Source organism: Pezoporus flaviventris, unplaced genomic scaffold, assembly GCF_033815535.1.
Source record: "Pezoporus flaviventris isolate CSIRO_AGI_PZ_B2104156 unplaced genomic scaffold, CSIRO_AGI_Pfla_v1 ptg000007l, whole genome shotgun sequence".
In the NCBI taxonomy this organism is placed as follows: Eukaryota; Metazoa; Chordata; class Aves; order Psittaciformes; family Psittacidae; genus Pezoporus; species Pezoporus flaviventris.
The window spans coordinates 23,517,876-23,534,479 of NW_026892555.1; the positions used below are offsets into that span (position 1 = coordinate 23,517,876).

Sequence of the window (16,604 nt, forward strand, 5' to 3'; positions counted from 1 at the left end):
TTTTGGGAGGGCCAGAATCCTGTGGGATTGAATTAATTCTTACTGCATTACAATTAGGCGATAAAATCCTGAGACCACACACACAAATTCTTCCAGGCTACACTTCTCTTGAAATCCTTGGGTAAGAACTGAGTAGGAGATGAGCAGTGCTTCAAGTTTGGCCCTTTGGTGTTTTTTTATCCAAATTACGGATGTGTTCAGAGCCAGTTAAGCCTGGCATTTTCCAGTTGCTTTTCCCTGATGCCTATGAGCATTGTACCTTAGGGTGCTCAGCTGCTTACGGAGCAGAGGACTGACCTGCTAAGGAGGGTATCTGAAACTACCGTGTCTTGCTCATTTTCTCTCTGCAGATATGACAGCTTCTACTTTACCCCCAGGTGCTCACTATGTGAATAGCATACATCCCACTAAGATGTATCTGTTGCAGCGCACAAACTAAACCTGGCTGGGTTGATTCCATTGTGGTGACATCTGAAGTGCATTTCTAAGAACCAAAGAAGCGCCATCTGAGAACGGCCATGGGGGAATGTCTGGTAAAATGTGGGGAAACATGTTTGCATCATTGTCCAGTAGAGTGGGTGCTGCTTCCATTTCATTCTGCAGAATGCTGGGCAAATAACTTCTGGCAACCAGAAATCCCTGTAGAGGCTGTTCATCACCAGCCAAAGCTCTTGCTGCTCTGCCTTGCCCAGACCCATGAGAACCTACTGAGCAGCCTGGAGATGGAACTGATGAGAGCTTGTGTTTCAACAAGTGCAGCTTTTAAACAGGCTCTGCCCATGGGGCTGATGCACAGACAGGTTTAATGACAAGTTAAAATCAATTACCCAATGTCCAGCCCCTGGCTGCTACCAGCAGTTGTCAGCAACAGGTCCTGTTTTGGGCTGGCTGAGGGTGGTTGTTCTGCCAGCTGGAATGACACAAAGTCCTTCTGAACCTGAGCAGTGAAGCTGGCCTGGAGACTCCCTCAAGCAGTGTGCAGGTGGGACCCAGTTGCTCCCTGGATGCCTCTTGGCAGGTTTTCTCCTGTGGGAGATGTGAGGAGTAGGGATGGGATAAAGAGGATGCTCCAACCCACAGTGCAGGCATCTACTGAGATCTGCAGCCCCGTGACACCTGGCTTGGCTGTGGGCGCTCCCTGGCTTTGACACTTCTCACCCCTGCGAAAGGTGGTGGCTGCTGGGCCACAGTCCTGGCTGCGTTTTGAACCCAGCAGGAGGTTTGGCTGCTCAAATGGCTGGAATCCATCTGGAATGCCCTGCAGAGGCAGCTCCTGCCTTTCCCAGACATAGGGTGCTGCCATATTCTGTACTGGGACATGTCAGCTCCACCTGAAATGCCCTGCAGGAGCTGTGTCTGGAGCCACTACAGGCTTCCACCAAGCCCTGCAAGACATCTGCAATGGGAACCCTTTCTCTCCAAATGGTGATCTGCACCTCTTAGAAGATGCACTCTGCATTACTGCAGTTTGGTCACTGGGTACGTACGGGAAAATAGTCAGGAAGCAAAAAGAACAGGAGCTGAGAAGGAGGATAATTACAGTGAGCAGGTGTTTCTCTTAGACTGTAACTGGGCTGCTGGGAATGATGCACTTTCAGTGCTGAGCTCCCCCGACACTCCCCAGTTCCTCATCTGGCCGTAGTCAGCAAGGGACTGCAGTTGGGTCAGGTGATGGGCAATCACCCTAAACCCCTGGGCATGGTGGAGTGGAAGGGTAATGGCTTGCTTTCAACTAGACAATATTCAAAGTCATTTCCCCCCCTTCTTCTAGCTCACCGCATGATTTACAAACCAGGAAACACACGGCCCTTTGTTCTTACGCTGTCTGATTTAGACAGTCGGTACGTGCTTTGCGGTGAACAGCGGTCGTCCTGGTGAGTTGTGCTGATAAGAAGCTCTGATCTTTGCACTGCCTTGGAGAGAAGGCAGCTATCTGCTGTCCTCCATCCCAGCACTGGGCGCTGCCTCAGTGCACAGTGACCATGGCAGTGGATGGGGATGCTGCCAGCCAGGGACTAGCCCAGTGCAGTGGCTTATTTGCTGCTGCTTTCTGACACCACACTGAATGCCCGTGAGAGCCCCAGTGTCTTCCCACCAACACCTCAACATTTCCACCTGACACTGCTGTGAGGGGTCAGGCTTGGGCAAAAACCACTTCAGTGATGGTTCGTCAGGTCATCACTAAAGGGTCTCTTTGTCCTTTAGGAGGGGAGCCACACATTTGTGGCATAGGAACGTGTGTGAGAGGAGGCCTGCAGAGAAGGTGGTGGTGTGGTTACTGATGTGACATGCTGCTTAGAGGGGGAAAGTCTGATGTGGAGTCATCCCCAATGTCTTGAGTGGGTAATGCAGTGCTGCCTGGAGGGAGGAGTACCAGCACTTCTGAGATCACTTTGACATCCTTCTTAATACCAGGGGGTTTCAGTGGCAACAAAATGCACTTTTATGTTGAAATGCAGAACTAAACGCCCCAAATTTCGTGAGGTAAAAAGGTTCTTTGCAAGCATTAGAACAGAAACATACATTGATAATCACTGGTAACTTTGGCACGGACTCTTGAGACACCTCTCTGTGCTCTCTGGGCTAACAGAATTAATCTGCAGCTGTTGCGGTTGACCCAGCCCATCAAGTCCACCTTCACGCTCCAGTATGTGATGTCAGGCAGGGGCCTTAATCCCAAATGATCTGTCTTTGTGTATATCCTTGTTTCCTGGCAATCCACTGGTTATAAACACTCCTCGGGTTTCCCAGTAATGTAGCATGTTGAAGATTAATTAGTTATGGTACAAATTTCTGCTCCTCATGTTAATTAATTTCAGCAGAGGCACATTTGCTGACCTCCCGAGGCTGGTGGAGCACAGCAGGTGCTTACGCATGTTAATGTAAAGCAGTTACTGGAGGTAAATCAGCTGCGTTGATTGCAGAGTCCCCTGGTTTGTCTCAAGTGAATTATTTCAAGCTGAAGCCAGCTCCTTTTATCATGCTTCAGGATGGTTGGAGATGGCTCTGCTAGCTTTGCTTAGCTCAGATTTTGTAGCAAAAGATGCATCTTAAGAACACAAGGTGACAGACATACTGAAGTAACACTTTAAAAACCTGTCAATGCCAGTGCAGGCGGAGGGATTTAATGGAATATTGCTGAAAGTGGTTTTAAGGGTGGGACGCCACATTGCACCCACCAGTGGATCTGAGAAGCTTCAGTGCTGGAGCCTCTAGTGTTATAATATGGAGATTGCTCTTGCACAGTGTATGTCAGAGTGTCAAAAACTTGAGAAAGTTATGAATGTCCCTGCATCCCACATGGGCATATCTCGGGTTGTTTACCAGCACTTGACACTTCACAAGCTCAGTGACACAAGTTCAGTGTTTTAGGTGCCTTCCAGAAAAGCATCAATTCTGTGCTCTGCAACTCCTTGTGATTTGCTGTAGCAGACACATTCGGAGCCAAGGTCTGACCAGGTGGCTTCATCAGCCTTTTGGGAGAGCTGAAGAGTTGCTAATTGTAACTCCATAGTTTGGCATCGGGCCTTCTCTTCCTGCCTGCTGTGACTAGCCTGTGTGCTGGTCATGCTGTCAATTCAGCCACTGATGGCATCTCAGAGAAAGCCTTGAGGTAGGTGATGTTTCCTTTAAAGACTTCTGAGCTCATGAGAATGAGATAGCGCATTCCCATGTGGTTAAGTTATACGCTTACAAGTCCTGGCTAGAAGTGTTAGCAAAACAGCCTTTGGTTGCTAGGAGGTGCTGTGTGTGGATTAATTAATCAGGATGGTTGTGCCTTCTGTTTGCTATCATTGCTGATGTAAAAGAGAGGTTTCCAAAGCTGAAAGTTGTGATGGACTCTTGTTGGGCTGAGACCTTTACGTATAGAAACACACACTAAGACAGTTGTGGCAAATGTTAGTCATTACAAAATACTGCACAGAAAAAAGTCAGTCTAAACTGTGAGGCCCACAAGAGGCTCTGTCTGCTCTAAGCAGTTCGTCTGTCCATGTTGTTACATGCAGCAGCGACACAGAAACAGCCGGGACTCTGCTAGTACAAAATATTTTCCTCTTCCACTAAATGGGGAAAGAGGCTGTGAGATTTTTGGTCTGGTTTTGAAGCAACATGCTGAACTTTCTTAACACTCAAGTGAGAGATCTGGCTTGCCCCTTGCAAGAGCAAAGAATGCTACCACAGGCTCTAATTCCTTTACTGCAGTCAGATGAGCTGCCTGTATGATCATTTTCTGATGTATTTCCATCAGTATGGCTTAAGTTAATAGCTGGGGAAGTAGATGGGATAAAAGTAAGTCAGCAGGCAAAACAGCAAATCCATGAAGAGTATTGTAAAACCTAATGGTGCTTGCAGCAGTCTCTTCAACTAGACCATGATGTATGCCTGAAGCCCTAGACTGTGGTAGACACAAGGCAGTCTTGACTACACTCACACACAGAGGATTGAATCCACACAGCTTTTAAATGTTTTTAGACACTAAACTCATTGGACAAGCAAGCTTGTTGCTAGTTGGCTCCAAGCATCTGTTCCTTGGGAGGTACTATGCAAACAGAAGTATTTAGTTTCCCATCAACTGAAGTCAGGTGTTTCCTTGGCTCTTTGAAAAGAGTATAGGCAGAAGGCTGGCACGACGTTCAAATTCCCCAAAGTCCTTAGCTGGTGACATTGCATCATAAACAAGACAACTGCCCCCAGGGGTCACGTGTTCAATACACACTGAACTAGGAATAGGGGCCCTAATTCTGCATCCTATGGTTCTACCAGTCCTCAAGATTGATCCGTGTTAAGTGCTGTGTGAGGCTGGGATTCTGATTCTCCCACCAGCATCTTCTGGTGCCTGGGCAGTTCAGTGAGTGCAATCACAGCAGAATATCCAGGATCTGCAGGGGGTGTCAGGAAGGGAAAAGGTGGGATCCACAAACAAGTATGTGAGCTCTACTGGTGCAGTGTAGGGGGAAAATGGTGGACTAACCTTAGAGAACAAGCTGCAAATTCACACCAAAGCACTATGTGCTCACCCAAGAGGTATTTCTGTTTTGTCTCTCTTTCAGCCATGAAAAGAGGGGCCTGCACAGAAGATAAGGCAACCTTTTGTAATAGTGAGATCCTTACACCTTTCATCCATAGAGGAACTCTTTCTCCTGAAGGAATTCCACTCTGCATCTTCTTCTCAGGAGCATCCCTGAACCCATGGTTTATTGAAGAATTGCAGGTGGCAGGAATAATGGGCTGATAATATTCATGGAAACAGTCTAATATATAAAAGCAAGAATGTAATCTGGTGGTTAAAAGAATCAGTTTGGAGTGGTGGGCTTGAGCTTCACCACTGTGCTCTGTGTTAGTTCCCTGGGGTATATTGCAGCAGCAGCAGCAGCTCACTATGGTCCTGAGCCCCTTCCAGGGGAAGAGAGGAGCAAATACTGTGTCTCCAGTTCCTGCATGAGTGCTCTATCTACAAGGCTGCTATGAAAAACTTGTTGGATTCCATCCTCTAGCTATTTCAGGATGGAAATCACTACTGTTTGAGGTGGTTTTTTGATTGTCTTTTGGAAAACAGATTTTGCTGGATAGTCTAGAGATGTGCTGGGAATCCCTAAGGGACCAGCCGGGCTGTCACAACAGTAAGTAGTTTGTGAATCTCAGCAGAAGATTTATGATGATCTTGGCCATAGCAGTGGCACCCAAGGGCATGCACAGGGCAGAATTTTAAGTACCTGAGAATACTGCTCTCAGAAAAAAATCCTCTTTTCCTATGTCCTCTCAGGTGTATCACTGGGCTAGGAGGGGTTTGGTAGCTTGTTTTGCTAGTCACCCAAATTCCCCCTTGCATTGCAATTCAAGAGCTCATGAACACATTTTCACTCCCTTGTGTGCTAGAAATGAAGGTTGATTCAGTCATTGCCTTTTCTGTAGTCGCCTAATGTGTAGGTTATAAGTGCTAGGTGTGATTATAGTAACTTCCCTCTCTTATACGCTGCACACTTCCTTGCTAGCCTCAATGTAGAAGACCATCTGCCCAAAGCTGAGAGGCAGAAGGCTGGTCAGTTTTGTCTCCTTTGGGTGATAGGATGTTTCCTTCTGGGAGTTTGATCTCAAACACTGCAGCATCATTGCCCCAGTTGCTGCTATCACTGCTCTGCAGCACTGGAGTATCAGAGCGCTGCTCATGTAAGCTGTTTTGCAGCCTGCAGCGACAACTATCTGCAATTTATGATGAACAGGATTACTGAAATACTGCGAGACAGCAGCCAAAGGACTTGCCATACAGGCAGTGGAGCTGTGGTAAATCAGGCTGTGGAGTTACCCGTGCACTTCCAGAAAAGGAAGGCTACGCAGCTGCAGGAATAACACATTGCCCCACTGGTGCTGGAACCTGTCTTTGGCAAAAGGTTTGCATAAAGGAGTTGTGACTGTGCAAGCCTACACTCCATAACTGCAGTTACCTACACCTACTGGGCTTTTTGTCTCAGGCTCACCTCTGTAATTAGATGAAGTGATAACCAAGTGGCACGCCAGCACCTGTGGCACAGCTCCTGGGCTTGCAGAACCCGTACTGCTGCTGACTTCTATTAGTCACTCTCAACAGTGGCTATTAATGCAGCCAGGTACAAACTGGTTTTTACTTTGTTCCTCTTGGGTGAGTGATCCTGGCTGTGATTCTGCAAGTTGATTAGGTCCCTGCTGCTAAAATCAGTGGGGACAAGATATCTAAATGCTTTTCAGAATGTGAGACCTGTGGGACTGTTCTGCTTGAGCAATTCAAATTCATGGAAGGATCCCTATAAATATTTCATGGCCCCAAGGACAAACTATGTTGTGGCTGCAAAGCTAGGCACATATATGCCTCCAGAAGAATAAACACATTGCAGCAGCAATGAGAAACTCTGCTCTTAGCCTGTCAGTACTTACAGCTGGCATGCAGAAAGACAGAGTATAGTTAATGTTTTAGAAATAGGTTTTGCACCAATATAGGTTTTCAGTTTTCAATATGTCTTTTAAATGAAGCAGAAATTACATGCCTATCTGCCCCCAGATTTTCCTCATTAGCATTAATCAAGCACACTTGACTCGCTTACAGATGAATTTGATTAGGTTCATGTATACTCTTAGGAACCAAAAATAATGAATCACGACTTGAGCGTACGTGCTGCTGCAGCCAACATTGTTGCTTGGTATCTGCTGCAGCAGTGAACTAACAGATAATTCCTAGAACTGGGATCCAAACCATTGGCAACAGGAGATGCTAAATGGCACATATGACATAAAGAAAGCAGGACCACACAAAGTGGAAAAGCTATAAAGTGCACAGTTATTTAAATGACTGTATAGTTGGTTGAGATTCTTTATTTTCTGACACAGAAAGAGCTACAATGGAAAACTTCACCCTGTCTACATGCATACACAAATATTTTTGCATGTGTCCCAGCCTGTGTAGCTGTTAGATCTGTGAGCTCACTTACGCTTCTTGTTTTATAATGCCAACAGATTCTTCTGTTCATCGGCTTTCAGCACCGAAGGAAAAAGGTGTCTTCCAAGAACAACAGTAAAAAGCATTTGAGCTGTACATTGAGCATGTACAGCGGTGTAGCTCTGTGCAAATCATGTTTTATGCACTCGCCACTGCAAGTGTAAATATACGCAAAGCCTACGTGCACAAGCACCCCTTGAGAAGCCGGCAGGGGATGTATCATTGCACTGCCTGTAGAATTGTTTGTTGATAAGAAGAAAAATGCAGAACAGAGAAGTGTTTCTGTTTTGACAGTTTATTGATATTCCACATAAATTACTCTGACCTTCTCTCATCCTCTTTTTTGTTTTTGGTTTTTTTTTTCAGAGAGTTTTATTGTGTGGTAATTCTTATGCACACCCATCTCACCAGCGAGGTCCCTGAGGACTGCCAATGTGATAAAAAGATGCAAGACTATATGTATTATCTCTTATTCCTGCTAACACAACAACCACCTGGGCCTTTGACAGACCTGAAATCTACTGCATTGTTTACCTAAGTGACAGAAAATGCCTTTAAGAGGAGAAGTAGGCATATGAAAAGGGAATAATACATAAAGAAACATCTGCACTGAGGTCATTTGTCACTTTTGGAAAGGTCTTTGAAAACAGTACATACATTTGGTATAGCGTAATGCTCATGACACTATGGGTCTTCTATTCACTCACAGGCCTTATCTGGCATGTATCAAGCTTTTATGATGTTTGTAGGATCCGTGCTGCATGCACAGGCTGCAGGGTCCTCCCTGACCCTGCCCAGTTCTTGCACTGTCTTAGGAAGCACTGCCCTCCCTGCTATGCAATGCTTACTTTGGAGCAGGTGCTTTGTACGTTAGCTTTTTGCTTTTCTCTTTTGCCATTTCCCCCATTTGCCAAACAAATCCCTGGGGCATCCTGTGCCATCTCTGCTTGGCAGTCTCTGAGCTGTTGCTGCAGACTTGGCTGAGGGGTGACTTTGCCCCAAGCCTCCACCCTCCATCACAAGGACTTCCCATGCCCTCAAATCCTCCAAAACACATTTAAGACCCACTTCTTCAGAAACAAAATCCACCTAAGCAAATGCAGAAGGTAACTGTGCTGCTAAGGAGCAGCGGATGCCCTGGGAGCGAGTGTTGATAGATTTCCACATGAATTCAGATCCCTACCAAGAAGTTGCAGTTCCTGTGAGCTCTCACCCGTTACTGTTATAACAGCACCAGATATATGTTCATGGTGTTGCACAACTTCTTCCAAGTTAAAACGTATGGTGAGGGTGTCAGCTTGGAAGGGAAGTGGTAAAGCAGCATCTTCACTGGCTGTGGGTGCTGTTGCATCTCCTGTGCTTCCACTGCTTACTGGTTTATGAAACACCAGAACTGCCTCGGGAGTATCTCACTGGTAAAAATTGAGCTATGAGGGGAATATGCAAAGAAAAGAAAGTTTGAAAAGCAGAAATGTATTTCATACAAGGGTTTTACGGTCTTTGTCAAGTGCAGATGTGTCAAAATGATTCCACTGGAAACTTTATATAAAATGGTTAATGTAAAGGGGTTCTTGCAATCCTGGCATCTCCTTCCCCTCTCTCAAGAGCTGTTGTAGCTCATGACAGCTCTGTTCTGCATACTGGGAACATCAGCAGCTGGAAATTATCATTTGTTACTCTTACTCTTTCTGTAACTTGTTTCAGAGATTCTACTGGTAATGAGGGCTTTTGCCCTTTTACCTTTGGGACAGCTTGGAATTCCTCTCAGAGCCAGAAATCACTGAATTATAACTAGTAGGGAAAAAATGTAGCATTTAGTACGGTATTCAGACGAGTTGTGGGCATTCCTTAAATTCCTTCAGAGGACAGTCAGAGGGACAGACGTGTCATTGCAGCTCGGGGCTCTCTTTCACCATTGCTCTGCTATTGCATGATGCTCTTCTTAAAAACTCCCCCTTGCTTATTTACCTTTCTAAAGATTTTACCTAAGAGTTCTCAGCTGCCTTTTGGACTTACGGTTACTCTCTAATGAAATTGCATCCCTTTCTTCAGGGCTGGGCTGCTGTGTGCAGGTCTGACCATCCCTGACTGCCCATTGCAGTTCCTAAGCCTTCACCACATGGTGGAAGGCAGCTTTCTCCAAGAAGGGGGGGTGGGGGGGAGGATCTGGAATCTGTGAATTTAGGATACTCAGCATCTCTCTGGTGGGTTCTGGGGCATTTACTTTGGTTACGCCTTTACTGGACAGAGGGTTTTCCTGGTGGCTCTTTGCCTTCTCAGGGAGGTGGGAGGAGTACTTTTTCTCTTCTTCCCTGGCTCACACAAACTGTTTCCATGAAAAGCCTGAGATAAATTGAATCCATACATAGTTACCAGAGAGACCATAGTGATGGTGTCAGTCCTACTCTGCCAGCACTCCCTCTATGCCAGGGGAGTTCTTAGGATAAAAAGGGTGAGATAGAAAAAGCCTGTCAGCTACAGCCAGTGACAGCCAACACGGTGACCTTTCCTTCCTTGTGTTCCTCAGTGTTGTGTTCGCCCCCCTCCCGATGGCTCTGTCTGTACTCTTGGGCAGCACAGCATGCTGGGGTCATTATTCCTCAGATGTTTAGACCTAGGATGCATCCTGGCTCTTGTGTGCCTCTGCGGGATCTCCTTCCAGAGGGGAGAGGATGCATGTTCATGCCTTGTCCTCAGGACATGACCAGTGTGCCCAACCCTCCGGTGGGACAGCAGCGAGGTGGCACTGCCAGCAGGGACCCCGCTGTCACCACAAGCCCCCCTTTGCCAAGCAGCTCTTACTCAGCACTTTATTCCTACTGATGTCAAGGGTGCCTGTTTAAGGAGCAAATGAATCCGCCACAGGAATCTCCTGTGTTGGGATTACATGTGCTATTAATAAAAATTGCCTTCAATTTCTAAATTGAGGCACTTAAAACCCACAATGAATGCATTCTGCATTAATGAAAAACCCAGCATCTTTTTTGCTGAAATTTAAATAGACCCATGAACTTATGCATCATGCATGCTATTTTAAAACTGTAAATCTATTCCGCTTTTTCCATTGTGGTTGTTTTCATATTCCATTATGTTCTTACATAGGCAAGTCTTTGGTCTTTTAATATAAAGGATTTTATGTTTCCAGGCGCAGGTTTTCAGGCCCAGCTCAGTAGGCTTGGTAAGAATCTAGTTTTCAGACACTCTTTTTCTATGGTACAAGATTAAAGAGGAATTGAAGAAAGTTTTAAGGCACCGAGGCATCAAGAAATTATTGCTAACTTCTATAAATTTAGATTAAGGTGTTCTAAATATTTGGCTTTTAATGAAAAACAACAAGAAAACAGGAATATAAGCAAATTATTTCCTGTAGTTTCTGATTTTGAGACTAACAGACTGTGTAAGGCCAAATGTGGTGTTATGCCATAGATCACAAACACGGCCTGAAACTGAATGATAAATAGTGTAGGCAATGTAAAGGCATGCTAAAAGCCCAAAGCTATTTTGAATTCTGTTAGGAAATGTACTCATCTGTGTTCCAAAGAATATCTCTTTTCCATAGCAATGAAGGAGAATTTCTCTACAGGCTCCACTCTTCCATACTTTTTCCTGTGCTGTCCCTTGTGCTTAGAAGGTCCCTACAGGCCACAGAGCTATTGCATTTTCTGTTAAAATCCACATAAAAGATTTCTTTGATTATTATTAAATATTTGATGTTTGTTGTGATGCTGATTTGCTCTGGCCATTACCTTTCCTATTAACCAGTGCTCTCTCTTTATTTCCTTCTGGTTTCCATGCCTCTAGTTTAATAATGAGGCTGACAGTTGTCTGGGAGAAGGGCTATATTTTTGATGGATGTTTGTATAGAGCTTGTCATTATGGTGCTTGGTTTCTGACTGTGGATGTCAAATAATAATGATGTTTCCAATTCTTTCAAACTCCAGCTCTGTAACTGTTTCAGAAGTTCTCTTCTAAATACTTAGAAGCAAATTATTATTCTAGCAATACTTTCCACATCAGTTATGATTTCTTTTAATAATCTAAGAGCTTTTTCCAACATTCCTCACAAGCGCTGTGTTACGCCGGCATTATTTTAGTGATTTAAAGCCCAAGACCTAACAATACAGAGATCTGCTCCAGATGTCTGAATAAAACTGCACAGTGCAACCACTGAAACTCAAGCGCTGCTGCTGGGCAGGGAGCGCCTTGCAAATGAGAGGCAGGACAAGCGTTACAACATGCGTCTTCTAATACCTGGCATATGCCTTCAGTGTCTTTAGTGTTATTTCCTTAGGGTATTTACCTATCTCATACTTACAGGATGCTCTTGTCTTAGTGTAGGAAATTACGTAAACATCAGAGGCATTAGAGCACTGTCATCGATAAACATCCCTAATTAGTGAAACCCTCTTGTCGCTGGTTCATCACTGTATCTTCTCTCTACTGTTAAGTTAATCTCTTTCTATTTCCTAAGTGGAAATCAGGATCTACTTCTGTATTAAGCCAGTCTCTAATCCTTGTACCCAGCTAAACATAACCAAAGTCTATTTATATATTGGGCTATCCCCAATTAAACAGAAAAATACTATAACCTAGTTCAGACGTTGGGTAACACTGAGTATTAAGAGTGGTTATTTATATCGTTAAGATCTTTCAGACTTGCTGTGTTAAATAAAAGCTTGGACTAAGCTTTTTAATGCTTGCTGTCACAGCCACATGGGCTTGAATTTGGAGCAATGTGATGATGACCCCCAAATTTGCTGGCTTGGCTGTGATCTCCTGCATGTTCCCTGTCTGGGATGGTGGCTGAAGTCCCTGGCTTGCCTGAGCACTACAGGAGGCGGCTCCTATGGCAGCTGTGAGTGTTTTGATGTGGTTTTGAACTTGGCAGCTCCTTCCCTCCACTGCAGCCAGCGAAGTGACACCAAGCAGGAGGTTCTGTTCAACCTGCTCAGGAATCTGTCCACGTATGCTGGTGTTTGATAAATCAGTTTTTCCCCAGATGCAATAAGTACAGTTTGTGCATTAAAACAGGTGAGTTTTGGGAACTTGCTGCTCTGTTTGCAGGCAAGTATACACTCCACAGTGCATCATGGAAAGGCAATAATTAAAGTAGTGACGCAGAATTAAAATAAACAAAAATGTTACTACCAGGTGATTTGTGCAGCTCTAATGAAAGTAGTAATTAATATTGGAGACAGTGCATTACATTTGACTGTGCAAGGCACTATATCTCAATTTCTCATGTTTAAGCTTGGGGTTATTCTGTCTTTTGCTTAGCTATACAATGCAGACAGCTGGTGTGGCTTCCAGTCTTTAGTCATGGCTGCTTGTCACTGTCACTGGGTTCTGTTTTTCTAGAAAGAATAAATATATGTGACTGCTGCTTCCATTGTTTCTGGACTAAGCCAGGGCCAGGTGGCTGCTTCTCCTAGTACTGGGTGCTAAAATGGTGAAGGTGGAGCAGCATCTTCAACAGGGGACTATGCTACATGCTGCTGCCCCTGAGAAATCACTGGCATGGTCTGGAGGTGAAATTAGAGCTGTGGGCCCAACAGCAGAGTGCTGCCAAGTACATTCAGGATATGTATACATGAAATAGCTCACTTCCCGCACATCGTGTGTTAGCAATCTGCCCTTTCAATTACAGGACTTTCTTATTGCACTTTTCTGACATTCAGGAACTTTTCCCCTCACCATGGAAAGTACTTTCCAGTGTTCTTTAGACACGGAAAATAAAATAATCTGAAAACCAGCTGCTTGCAAGCTGTGTATGTCCTTCACAGAATGTTACATTTCCTCTCCGACATCTCCAGAGCTTGACTGCTCCTTGCCTGGAGAAAAAGTAATTTCATCTCGTCTCAACCCTCCTCTCATCCCAGGTGAAATCTTGTTAATGCTGGCTGTCCTCATCTCCACATCCTCACTTTCTTTCAGTTCTACAGACTTCGGGCCTGAAGTTGGTCAAATGTACAGGTTCTCTTTTCTGTTGAACAAGGACTGCACATGAGTTTGTATATTTTGCTCCATGATGTGACCCTGTGAACAGAGCAGCTGGTACTCACTTCAGGTAGAGCCAGCCAGAGCTAGGACACCCAGAGGGAAACTTCTGTTTTCTTTTGGAAAGCTGGAGAAAGGCCTCCCTGCCTATAGTCTAGGTAAAAAGCCATAATAATTATGCTACTGATGGTTGAGGAATGCTTTGGAAAGCCGAAGTGATGGAGCTCTTAGGTTTCTCCTAGCTGTTTTGGGCTGAGGAGACCTAGCTCCTTAATATAGTCACATTACTGTAAACAATATGAAACTGAGGCACTGGGAGCTGAGAGCCTAAGGACTTCCAAAGAGAGCACTTTTCTGGGATCCTGGGGCTATAGAAAACTGCAGTTAATGTAACATCTTCAAATAGGAGACGGTGCTGTACCTGCATGGTCCCAGGAAAGCTGTTCTGAGAGTAGGAACTCTCTCTTTTTGTCTCTTGGCCTCTCTTCCTATCCTCACTTTTTTCTAATTCAGTTAGGTGAACAAGTTAAGAAGTTCTATACACCAGGTGTTGTATATGTTATATATTAATAGTGTGGTTAATCAGAAAATAATCCAAAGGTGCTGTTGAAGGCCTTCTGCAATGTGAGGGCAGAGAGCAGGGAGAATCTAGGATCACAAAAGCAGTAGATATGGTCTGTCCTTTGTGTGAAGTGTGAGAAGCATCCAGGCCTGTATATTGTACAGGTTTTGCTGAACCAGCAACACGTGTGTATATGGGGCAGAAGTCTGATGCCATGTGGACCATCATGAAAGTCCATGTGGACTTCCACTGCTGTTTTCCCTTTACATAATTTGAACATGTTTCTAAATTTCAATTAGGCTTGATTTTCACTTATTTTAAGGGTGACTTCTGATATATATACCAGTGTGGGCGGAGAAGGAGGCCTTTCATAACAGCAGGTATTTGAAGATGTTCAGGTAAGCTGTCAGTTTTTTCATGTGATCCTCCAATCATAGAATCATAGAATAGTTAGGGTTGGAAAGGACCTTCAGATCATCTAGTGAAAGAATATTTTGTCCCCTAAGGGTACTGCTCATTTTATCTTCATCTTTTCCTCAAGCTGTGAGTGAGGGAGAGGGTGGGAGGCAATTCAGTGCTGAAGCCTACCTAAGCTGCAATGCCATCCTTTCTGAAAGAGCCCATTTCCCTCCACTGACTCAGAGAGCCAAAGCTGCCCTTGTGAATACCCTGCTCATGAGGCAAAGAGCTTCTGGAGGCATCACACTGCCCAGCAGTGGTGATGTAATTGCTGGCAGTATGGTCTTGGGTCAGAAGTCAAACAGGAGTGGGCTTGTAACTAGGAGACCAAAATATTTTCTCTGCCTTCTGCAGTGGGATGTGTCCATATTGTTCCCCCTCATGTCTCTATTTGCTCACTACGATATGTTTTATTATCTGAGTTCATGTTTGCGGTACACTGGGTCCTACTTTACAGCATGACGGCCTTGTTTAGAATCCATCTGAGCTAGGTTGCAGGGAGCACACAGTGCAGCGGAAGGGAGAGTGTGGCTGTGTGGCTGGCTTGCTTGTTCTGCTCTGCTGGACAAATGGGGACCTACCTAGAACTGAGGTTTGGAGAGCATCAAAAATCAGATCTACCTTATGAGTTATGCCAGAACTATGGTCCTTGAGTCTGTGATTTATAATTAGCTATTTCTCTTTCTACTCCTAAATCTGCCAGCTTAGCCATTGATTAAACTTCCAGCAACATGGAGGATTTGTGAAAACCAAGTCTGCAGCTACTTCAACAGGCTCTGGAAATCAAAGCTTTTTCCCACCAGTTTAGTTTCATCCTTCACAGGAGCAATGCATGTCAGGTACCCAGCTGTCCTGGGTTCAGCAGTAGCAGTCATGTTTTTCCTTTGTGTTAACTGGTGCAGTGCTGTGTTTCTTGGCCGGTGGTATCGTATTCTCTTCCCTTGTTATTTTCCCTTATCATTGTTTTAGCTGATAGTAGCGGTGGTGATTTGTTGCTGGACTGTTCTTGTCTCAACCCGTAGGAGTTGCACTCTCTCGATCCTCCTCCCCGTTCCTCCGGGAGCGGGGAAGGGGAGAGCCCCGGTGCGGGGCGGGGGGGGGGGGGGGAGACGGACACGGACCTCGATTGTTGTCAGCTCGGCACCACTCACTGGGAGTGAGTGAACAAGTTACCTGACTGGGTTTAAACCACGACACCAGCTTTGGAGCAACTCACCCGAGAAAAGTGCTGAGCAACAGATGGACATTCCCTTTTCTAGATATCCACATCTTTGAATCTGTAGTACAGTCAGTGTCCTTGGCTTCATGAGAACAAGTCCTCCTTTATTAATGTAAAACTTTGGTAGTTTTCAGTGTAGAAAAAGCTCAGAAAGCATTAAATAATGTGCTAATTGCCATGAAGAGAGGAAAATGTGTGTGACAGAGACCTTGCAGTCTACTGCTTCTGAAAAGAATGGTGTTGTCCCACACATTATCACAGGAATGCAATTTTGCAGATGCATAATTTGCACTGGAGCACAATGAAGTGAAAATACTAAAGGATCTGCTGGCCATCAAAGCTGTTGATTTCAGTTATTAATGATGGCTTTTTTATCATGCCCAGCTCCTGTGTTTACTGCCTGCTTTCAAAATGAATAAATTGTATTAAAACAATAGAGAGAAAACAAAAGACAAACAAGTGGCGGTTGTAGGAGGTCACCTGTCAGCCTAAGCACAGACATACGTGTGCAAGTGTGTGTGTCCCAGCTAGAGGGCTTGAGAAGAGCCTGCTATCTGTGCTACCCCTTTCTGGCTTCTGAAGGAACACAAGAGCCTTCAGTGCCAAAGAACTGGCTGTGCGGAGTAAGATTGCAGCTGACAGCATTGTAACTGCTGGTATTTCACTGAGTGTATTCCCTGAAACATGCTGGCTGTGATCTTCCTTTTACAGGAGGCTGGCTGGATGGAGCAGGATGTGTTTATGGTCATGCACAGTGATAACATGTGCTTGGCTTGCAGAAGCAGGGCAGAAAACTCCACTAACCATGTTGCCATATGTCAGAGGCTGCAAAGAAACAGCAATTGGTGCTTGGTCGGTGTGAATGGTGACAGAAGTAATTCCTCCCCAGAAGTGTCCCG

General features: G+C 45.0%; 1 long non-coding RNA gene across 5 annotated transcripts; it reads left to right on the top strand.

Moving 5' to 3' along the window:
• Positions 1-234: 234 nt before the first annotated feature.
• LOC133266664 (uncharacterized) lies at positions 235-11,734 on the top strand. 5 transcript variants are annotated; one of them, XR_009742472.1, is made up of 4 exons: positions 235-5,212; positions 5,558-5,621; positions 6,185-6,605; positions 9,521-11,734. It is a non-coding gene; the product is annotated as an uncharacterized LOC133266664 (long non-coding RNA). The 5 variants fall into 5 exon arrangements; XR_009742474.1 differs by lacking the exon at positions 9,521-11,734 and adding an exon at positions 7,486-9,485; XR_009742475.1 differs by lacking the exon at positions 9,521-11,734 and having other exon boundaries at positions 236-5,212; positions 6,185-6,389; positions 6,471-9,485.
• The last annotated feature ends 4,870 nt before the right edge of the window (positions 11,735-16,604 follow it).